Here is a 7173-nt window from a genome sequence, read left to right as displayed (position 1 = left end):
AAGTCAGATAAGGTCAAAAAAAGTTGGAGTCAAATTAAAATTCAAAATGATTTGAATTGCAACAAACTCTAGCCCTTATCCTGTTTTTATCTGGTTTGTGCGACAATCATAAAAAGGCATAATTTTATATACCAAACTAAGAGAGCTTTTTACTATGAGATACTAGAGAGAAAGAGGGTCAAAAATAATTCTTTGAGGCATGAGGTTTGGGTGGGTTTCCTTCTTCCATGGTGTGAACAAAAGAGGAGACCGATCTCCCTCAGGTGAGCAACCTAGAACTATTCTAGAATTTTGAGTGAGCAAAAGCAAAAGAGAAGACAATCTTCATCAGATTTTTCTCCACTATCTAGTATCTCCTCTAATCCATCTTTGATATTGAAAAGATTTGAGGTCATCAAAGAAAGAATTAAATCAGATCTACTATGAGAAGCCGACTGCACGAGCTAGCACTCCCGCGGAGGGCTGATCTATCCGAGGATTTCGTGTGGACCATCCGTAGAGGCTAGATACTTGTACGGCTATGAGCAACTAGAGAAGACTTCCAGATCTATGTTCTTAATTATGAAGATAGACTATCCATGCTCAGGTATTGGATTTGGAACCCTAGAAGTGGTAGATTAGATCTATCACTAATTGCTGTTCTTGATCAAATACTTGTAATATTAGATTTAATTTTTATGTATATAAATTTATATTATAAATCTATTTATAAGAGTTTTAAGATTAGATCTTATGTATATATTTATAGATTAAATAGTTTAATCTAATATTCTTCCACTGAAAATTTTGAAATGCATGCATGAAATCCCTGTGCGATCTTTCAGTGGTATCAGAGCCAGGTTGCTTATAACATGATTTATTCTTACATATAATCTGATATTACATGTATTTAGATCTATAATTTAATTTAGATTAGATTTGATATATGATATTTAGATCTAAAATTAATTATAGATCTGATCGCAATAAATGATTAAGGTTGTCTTGCTATAAAGTTTTACCCCTTACAGTGCAAAGATTATCCTAATTTATGCTGATCTTTATATAATCTGATTTTAATTATTTAGATTAGATATAAATAATTAATTTAACATCTGAGTAATGTAGTAATCTGATTAGATAGATCCTCGTAGCCATCCGATCATAGGAGAAATCAGAGTATCACAACTCTATTTGCTCATTCGATGGAATCTCCTATGGCGTGTAGGGGTGCTGTGCGATCTTTTTCATGATGATAAATAATGAAAAAAATTTTAAAATTTTATTTTAGATCTAAAATAATATATATTAGATCTATAATTAATATTTTGATCATTAGATGATTGATTGTGAAAATATTTTATAAAATTAAAAATTATTTTTAAATACCAAACCTGAACCCATATCAGTCCAAAACTTAATTGAGAATTAAGTGATTTAGATTTGGGAATCAAAGATCTAAGGCATTAATTTTCATAATTTATGGGTTAATGGGTTAGCTCGAGTCAAGTCCATTTAACTAGGTTAGACCTAGGGTTAGAAATCATTAATAATAGATCATGTTAGTAATTGATCAAATCTAATTAAAAGTTAATTCTGATTGGATCAATTTCTTCTCTTGATCTATTTCAATAATTATAGTTGGTCAAGTCCATATCTTTGATTAGACCAATATAGACTTTCATCATGGCTCCGTGGTCGAACCCAAGTCTACAAGTTGATCAAATTGAAAATGACTAACTAGTTGATGTCTAAGGTAAGTATGGCAGCTTTGATCGGTGGTCATTAATTGAGAGCTATTCACATAGATTGAATCTATATCGAGTTAATGGCATATCTCTTTCACTGATCTCACTTACCTGGCCAATATGGTGAATCATATTTTGATTAGATCACTTAATGATTGGGGTTGACCCATGCTAACTAGAAAATCAGTATGACTGATTTAGGTATCTCTAGTTTCAACTTATCTTGAGTCCTCTTTATGATTTGGTGAAGTCAGTAGGAGGATTCATGACTGGTTGGCTGGACCAACTTATGCTCGATCTTCTTTAATCTGACTTGGTAGAGTTAGTGGGAGGATTAAGATTAACTGATCAAGTTTTTTCTCATCTCTCAATTCAAATCAATTAAATCCTTTAAAATTATTAGATTTCTAAAATAAAATAGTTATGGTGATAACTAGATCATAGCTCCTATTAAGTTGGATGATAATGAGTCCAACAGTTTAGATGATCATTGAAGGTGCCACATTACGGGTACTAATCTGGCTATCGAATTATCATTCATAATGTTGGTGCAAAAATCCGCCTGCGTCGGAGAAGTTGGAGTCGAGGGAGTCGCGGTCACCGTCGGGACCTGCAAAAGAAGTCTAAACTGGAGTTGGGGTTGCTCCGACAAGACCCTCCGACGCTCAAGTCAGTTCTCTGCCTCAACAAGAATGGAGTGCTCGAACGAAAATTTTAGCAGAATTTTTGGGATAGAAATTAGAGCTTAGGGAATAACGTATCTGGGGCCCTCCCTTTCTATAGGCGGAGGGAGCAACGGATTGATAGCTTCATTTGTAACTGCCTAGTAGTGGGCCGCTCAGGGCCAGGAGGAGTTTATTATGAAGAGTAATGGGTGGAGTCGTGGCTGTCACCATGGCTCGCCACGTGGAATCTGTTGTGGAGAGTGGAGCAGCGTCCGTTGTCGTGACTCGCCAGGGAGTGGTGGAGCCGCGCAGTATTCGCCGCAGGGAGTGGAGCAGAGTCGTGGCCATTACAGCGGCCTGCCGCATGGAGCCTATTGCGGGGAGTGATGGAGCCACGCAGAATCCGTCGTAGGAGGTGGAGCAGAGTCATGGCCGTTACTGTGGCCTGTCAGGGAGTCCAGGCCTGTCGGCCGAAGCTCATTTGAAGTGACTGGCAGAGAGAGGTGGCTATCCATCTTAAAGGAGCTCGGATGTTGCTGACGGGCCGTCTATCGTTGGGTGCCTTGAGCATTAGTACTATAGGCGAGGGCCATCTATGGTTGGAGCCCAGTCAGAGGCTTTCTATAGATGAAGTTCGATTTCCGTAGGAGTCCAGACGAGACCTCCTGCAATGGAAGTCAGGGATGAAGTCCGGCTCCCGTAGGAGTCCGGGTGAAGTCTTCCTGCAGCCGGAGTCGGGGATGAAGTCTGGCTCCCATAGGAGTCCAGATGAAGTCTACCTGCAATTGAAGTCGAGATGAAGTCTGGCTCCCGTAGGAGTCCGGGCGAAGTCTTCCTACAGCCGGAGTCGGGGACGAAGTCCGGCTCCCGTAGGAGTCCAGATGAAGTCTACCTACAATTGAAGTCGGGGATGAAGTCCGGCTCCCGTAAGAGTCCGGACGAAGTCTACCTGCCATTGAAGTCGAGGATGAAGTCCGGCTCCTGTAGGAGTCCGGGTGAAGTCTTCCTGCAGCCGGAGTCGGGGATGAAGTCCGGCTCCCGTAGGAGTCCGGACGAAGTCTACCTGCAATTGAAGTCGGGGACGAAGTCTGGCTCCCGTAGGAGTCCGGATGAAGTCTACCTGCAATTGAAGTCGGGGACGCAGTCCGGCTCCCGTAGGAGTTCGGGCGAAGTCTTCCTGCAATTGGAGTCGGGAACGAAGTCTGGCTCCCGTAGGAGTCCAGACGAAGTCTACCTGCAATTGAAGTCGGGGATGAAGTCTGGACGAAGTCTACCTGCAATTGAAGTCAGGGATGAAGTCCGGCTCCCGTAGGAGTCTGGGCGAAGTCTTCCTGCAGCCAGAGTCGGGGACGAAGTTCGGCTCCCGTAGGAGTCTGGACGAAGTCTACCTGTAATTGAAGTCGGGGACGAAGTCTGGCTCCCGTAGGAGTCCGGATGAAGTCTACCTGCAATTGAAGTCGAGGACGAAGTCTGGCTCCCGTAGGAGTCCGGACGAAGTCTTCCTGCAGTCGGGGTCGGGGATGGAGTCCGGCTCTCGTAGGAGTCCGGATGAAGTCTTCCTGCAGTCGGAGTCTGGGATGAAGTCCGACTCCCGTAAGAGTCTGGACAAAGTCTTCCTGCAGTCAGAGTCGGGGACGAAGTCTAGCTCCCGTAGGAGTCCGTCTGTCGTGAAGAATCTGGTCGACGTTGGTGGGGGTTTATCCATCGATAGAACTTGGGAATGCTGCTGCTGAGGCTCGGTCGCCAGAGAGATGTCGTCGAAGGTCGGACGTCGGTAGAATCCTTGAGTGGTCACTCCTGACACGAACTTCGGCTGGGGGGGATTCTATACCCCACACCAGTACCCCTACTTTCGAGTTCGAGTTTCAAGCGAAGGAAGTGCAGAAAAATTTTCACAGCCGAAGTCGTTTCCTTGTATTCCGCACACGACTGCCCTCGAAAATCTTGGCATTCAATGCACGCACGCTGGAGTCTTTTCTCGATTAGGACGACCCGAAGAGTCCTTTCAAAATTCCCTCCGGAGCGTAGTCCTAAGCGCCACACCATAATGGTCCCGCTAGTAGCTAGCCCTACGTCACGATGAGTGGGACACGTGGCGGGCGCTGGTGGACTTAGGGATATCCGCCACCATAACTGCTCCAGGCCCCGTCGCTTATTTAAGCCCCCTCCTTCCCTCCAGGGCTTCACTTTGCCTGAGAGTTGACACCTTTCTGCTGCCTGAGAGTTTAGTCACTCCATCGGCGCCCTTTTTGACTCTAAGCACTCTTCGCACCAGTCTTCGCCATCTCCACCGGCTCCCCGCCGCCTTCAGTCTTCCGAGCCCCTTCGAGGGGTTCTCCCCCCGGGGCTTCTACCCTGGAGGCCAACCTCGAGAGGATGCCACGGATCAAGAGGAGTAGGAGGGGGAAAACAGTGGCCTGTGAATTCTCCGACTGTCGAACTGTCACTGAGGGTTCCCACCACCTCAAAGGGGGCTCGAGGGAGAATTTCTTCAACAATAGGGGTTTAATAATGGAAACAATCGGTGAGCGCATTCCGCCCGAGAATTTCGAAGTAGTTGAACGGGGTGACACCGATCAAGGGGGCAGAGTTGTCGTCACAAGCTGTGATGGGATTCTTGACGCCGTCGGAGCCGAGGGACCAGAAGCGGTCGGCGCTGACGGTGGGGCAGTAGAACTTGTTGCGGGGGATGGTGGAAGTAGCACATGCCAACTTGTTGAAGTACCTAGGACGGTGGTTGTTGTGGAGCACACGGTGGTGGTGCATGCCTCCGGTGCCATTGCGACCTCCGGGGCACTTTCGGTTCTTCCCAATGCAGGTCGTCGTCGCTGCTGCCATCGCCATCGCTGCCCCTTGAATTCTATCTCCCCCTTTTCCCCCTAAGGCTGGGGTTTTGGCGATGGAGCGGAATGAGGCGGGGGGTGAGAGCCGAGGGATTTATCACATGCACTGGAAAATGCTGCCGAAAAGGATGGAACCAGAAGGAGAAGTCGAAAGCTTGAAGTGGTCCCTAATGTGTTCCTTCCGAGTCTTGTAGTAATGTTTTTTTTCTTGGCCCTCAGGGTCTTGTAACGTACATCTTGTTAATCGAGAATGAGAATGAGATTTTGTTACCTTGTCCGCACTTTGCGTCAAATTGTCGCCTGTCGAGCTTCTATCATTCGCTATTGTTATTGTTGTATTCCCCTCCTCTTTTTCTTTTCTTCTTCAGCCTTAAGGGCTCTGTAACGCATATTTAGTAAATAACATGAGAAGGGGATTTTCCGCTACCTCTTTTACTCACGTGTTGAATTGTCGTTCGTCGATCTTTCTTCGGCTTTTGCCTCACTCGATATCGATGCCATTCGGAGGTATCCAATTGTCGTCGCATTGACCCGTCTCTCTATTTATAGCCGCTGATTTGTTCGGGACTACTCGAGTTTGATGCCTCCCTTCAGAGTTCGAGCTCGGAGGTCTAAGCTTCTTATCGCCCTGAGGAAGCCGTCTTATCCTTGGCCCGTGTTGAGAGCTCTTTTGGAGATCGGGATTTTGATGAGAACCCCCATCCTCGTCGAGATGAGGTTCCCTGTATTTTTAATGTAAATTGTTTTCCAGTCGTCGCTGATGTAGTTCGTCGCTTTCCTTTTTAACCCCTCCCCCTTTCTTTTTTTTTTCTTTTCTTTTTTTTTCGAGTGAGGGTTTTCCCCCTGCTCTTCGTGGGGTCGTGGGAGTGCGGAGGGTTGCTGCGAAGGTTTCCTTTTTTCCATCCAGTCTTGAATGACCAGACCTTAATTGGTGTCAGGACGAGATTTTTCTCCTATTTCTGACGTAATCGATTTCAGCTTTGGTTAGGACGAGGTCCTCCTCTTTCTCTAACAGGGCTACGGGGGCATATGGGCGTTGCAGGGCCTCTCTCCCCATCCGATCTAAGTATAATCGGGCCTTCGACTTTGCTCAAGTTAGGATGAGGTTCTCCTCCTGTCCCTAACGTGGCTGTGGGGGCACATATGGGCATTGCAGGGTCTTTCTCCCCATCCGGTCTAAGTGCATAACCGGCCTTTGACTTTGCTCATGTTAGGACAGGTTCTCCTCCTGTTCCTAACATGGCTGTGGGGGCACATATGGGCGTTGTAGGGCCTCTCCCCCTATCTGGTCTAAGTATAACCGGGCCTTCGACTTTGCTCATGTTAGATGAGTTCTCCTTCTGTTCCTAACATAGCTGTGGGCACATATGGGCGTTGTAGGGCCTCTCCCCCATCTGGTCTAAATGTAACCGGGCCTTCGACTTTGCTCATGTTAGGACGAGGTTCTCCTCCTGTTCCTAACATGGCTGTGGGGCACATATGGCGTTGCAGGGCCTCTCCCCCATCCGGTCTAAATGTAACCGGGCCTTCGACTTTGCTCATTTAGGATGAGGTTCTCCTCCTATTCCTAACATGCTGTGGGGCACATATGGCATTGCAAGGGCCTCTCCCCCCATAGATCTAAATGTAACGGGCCTTCGACTTTGCTCATGTTAGGACGAGGTTCTCCTCCTGTTCCTAACATGGCTGTGGGGGCACATATGGGCATTGCAGGGCCTCCCCCCATCTGGTCTAAGTGTAACTGGGCCTTCGACTTTGCTCATGTTAGGATGAGGTTCTCCTCCTGTTCCTAACATGGCTGTGGAGGCACATATGGGCGTTGCAGGGCCTCTCCCCCCATCCGATCTAAGTGTAACGGCCTTCGACTTTGCTCATGTTAGGACGAGGTTCTCCTCCTGTTCCTAACATGGCTGTGGGGGCACATATGGGCGTTACAGG

Source organism: Elaeis guineensis, chromosome 8 (assembly GCF_000442705.2).
Source record: "Elaeis guineensis isolate ETL-2024a chromosome 8, EG11, whole genome shotgun sequence".
Lineage (NCBI taxonomy): Eukaryota > Viridiplantae > Streptophyta > Magnoliopsida > Arecales > Arecaceae > Elaeis > Elaeis guineensis.
The sequence above is the reverse complement of the archived record's forward strand: the minus strand, read 5'-3'. Positions refer to the sequence as shown.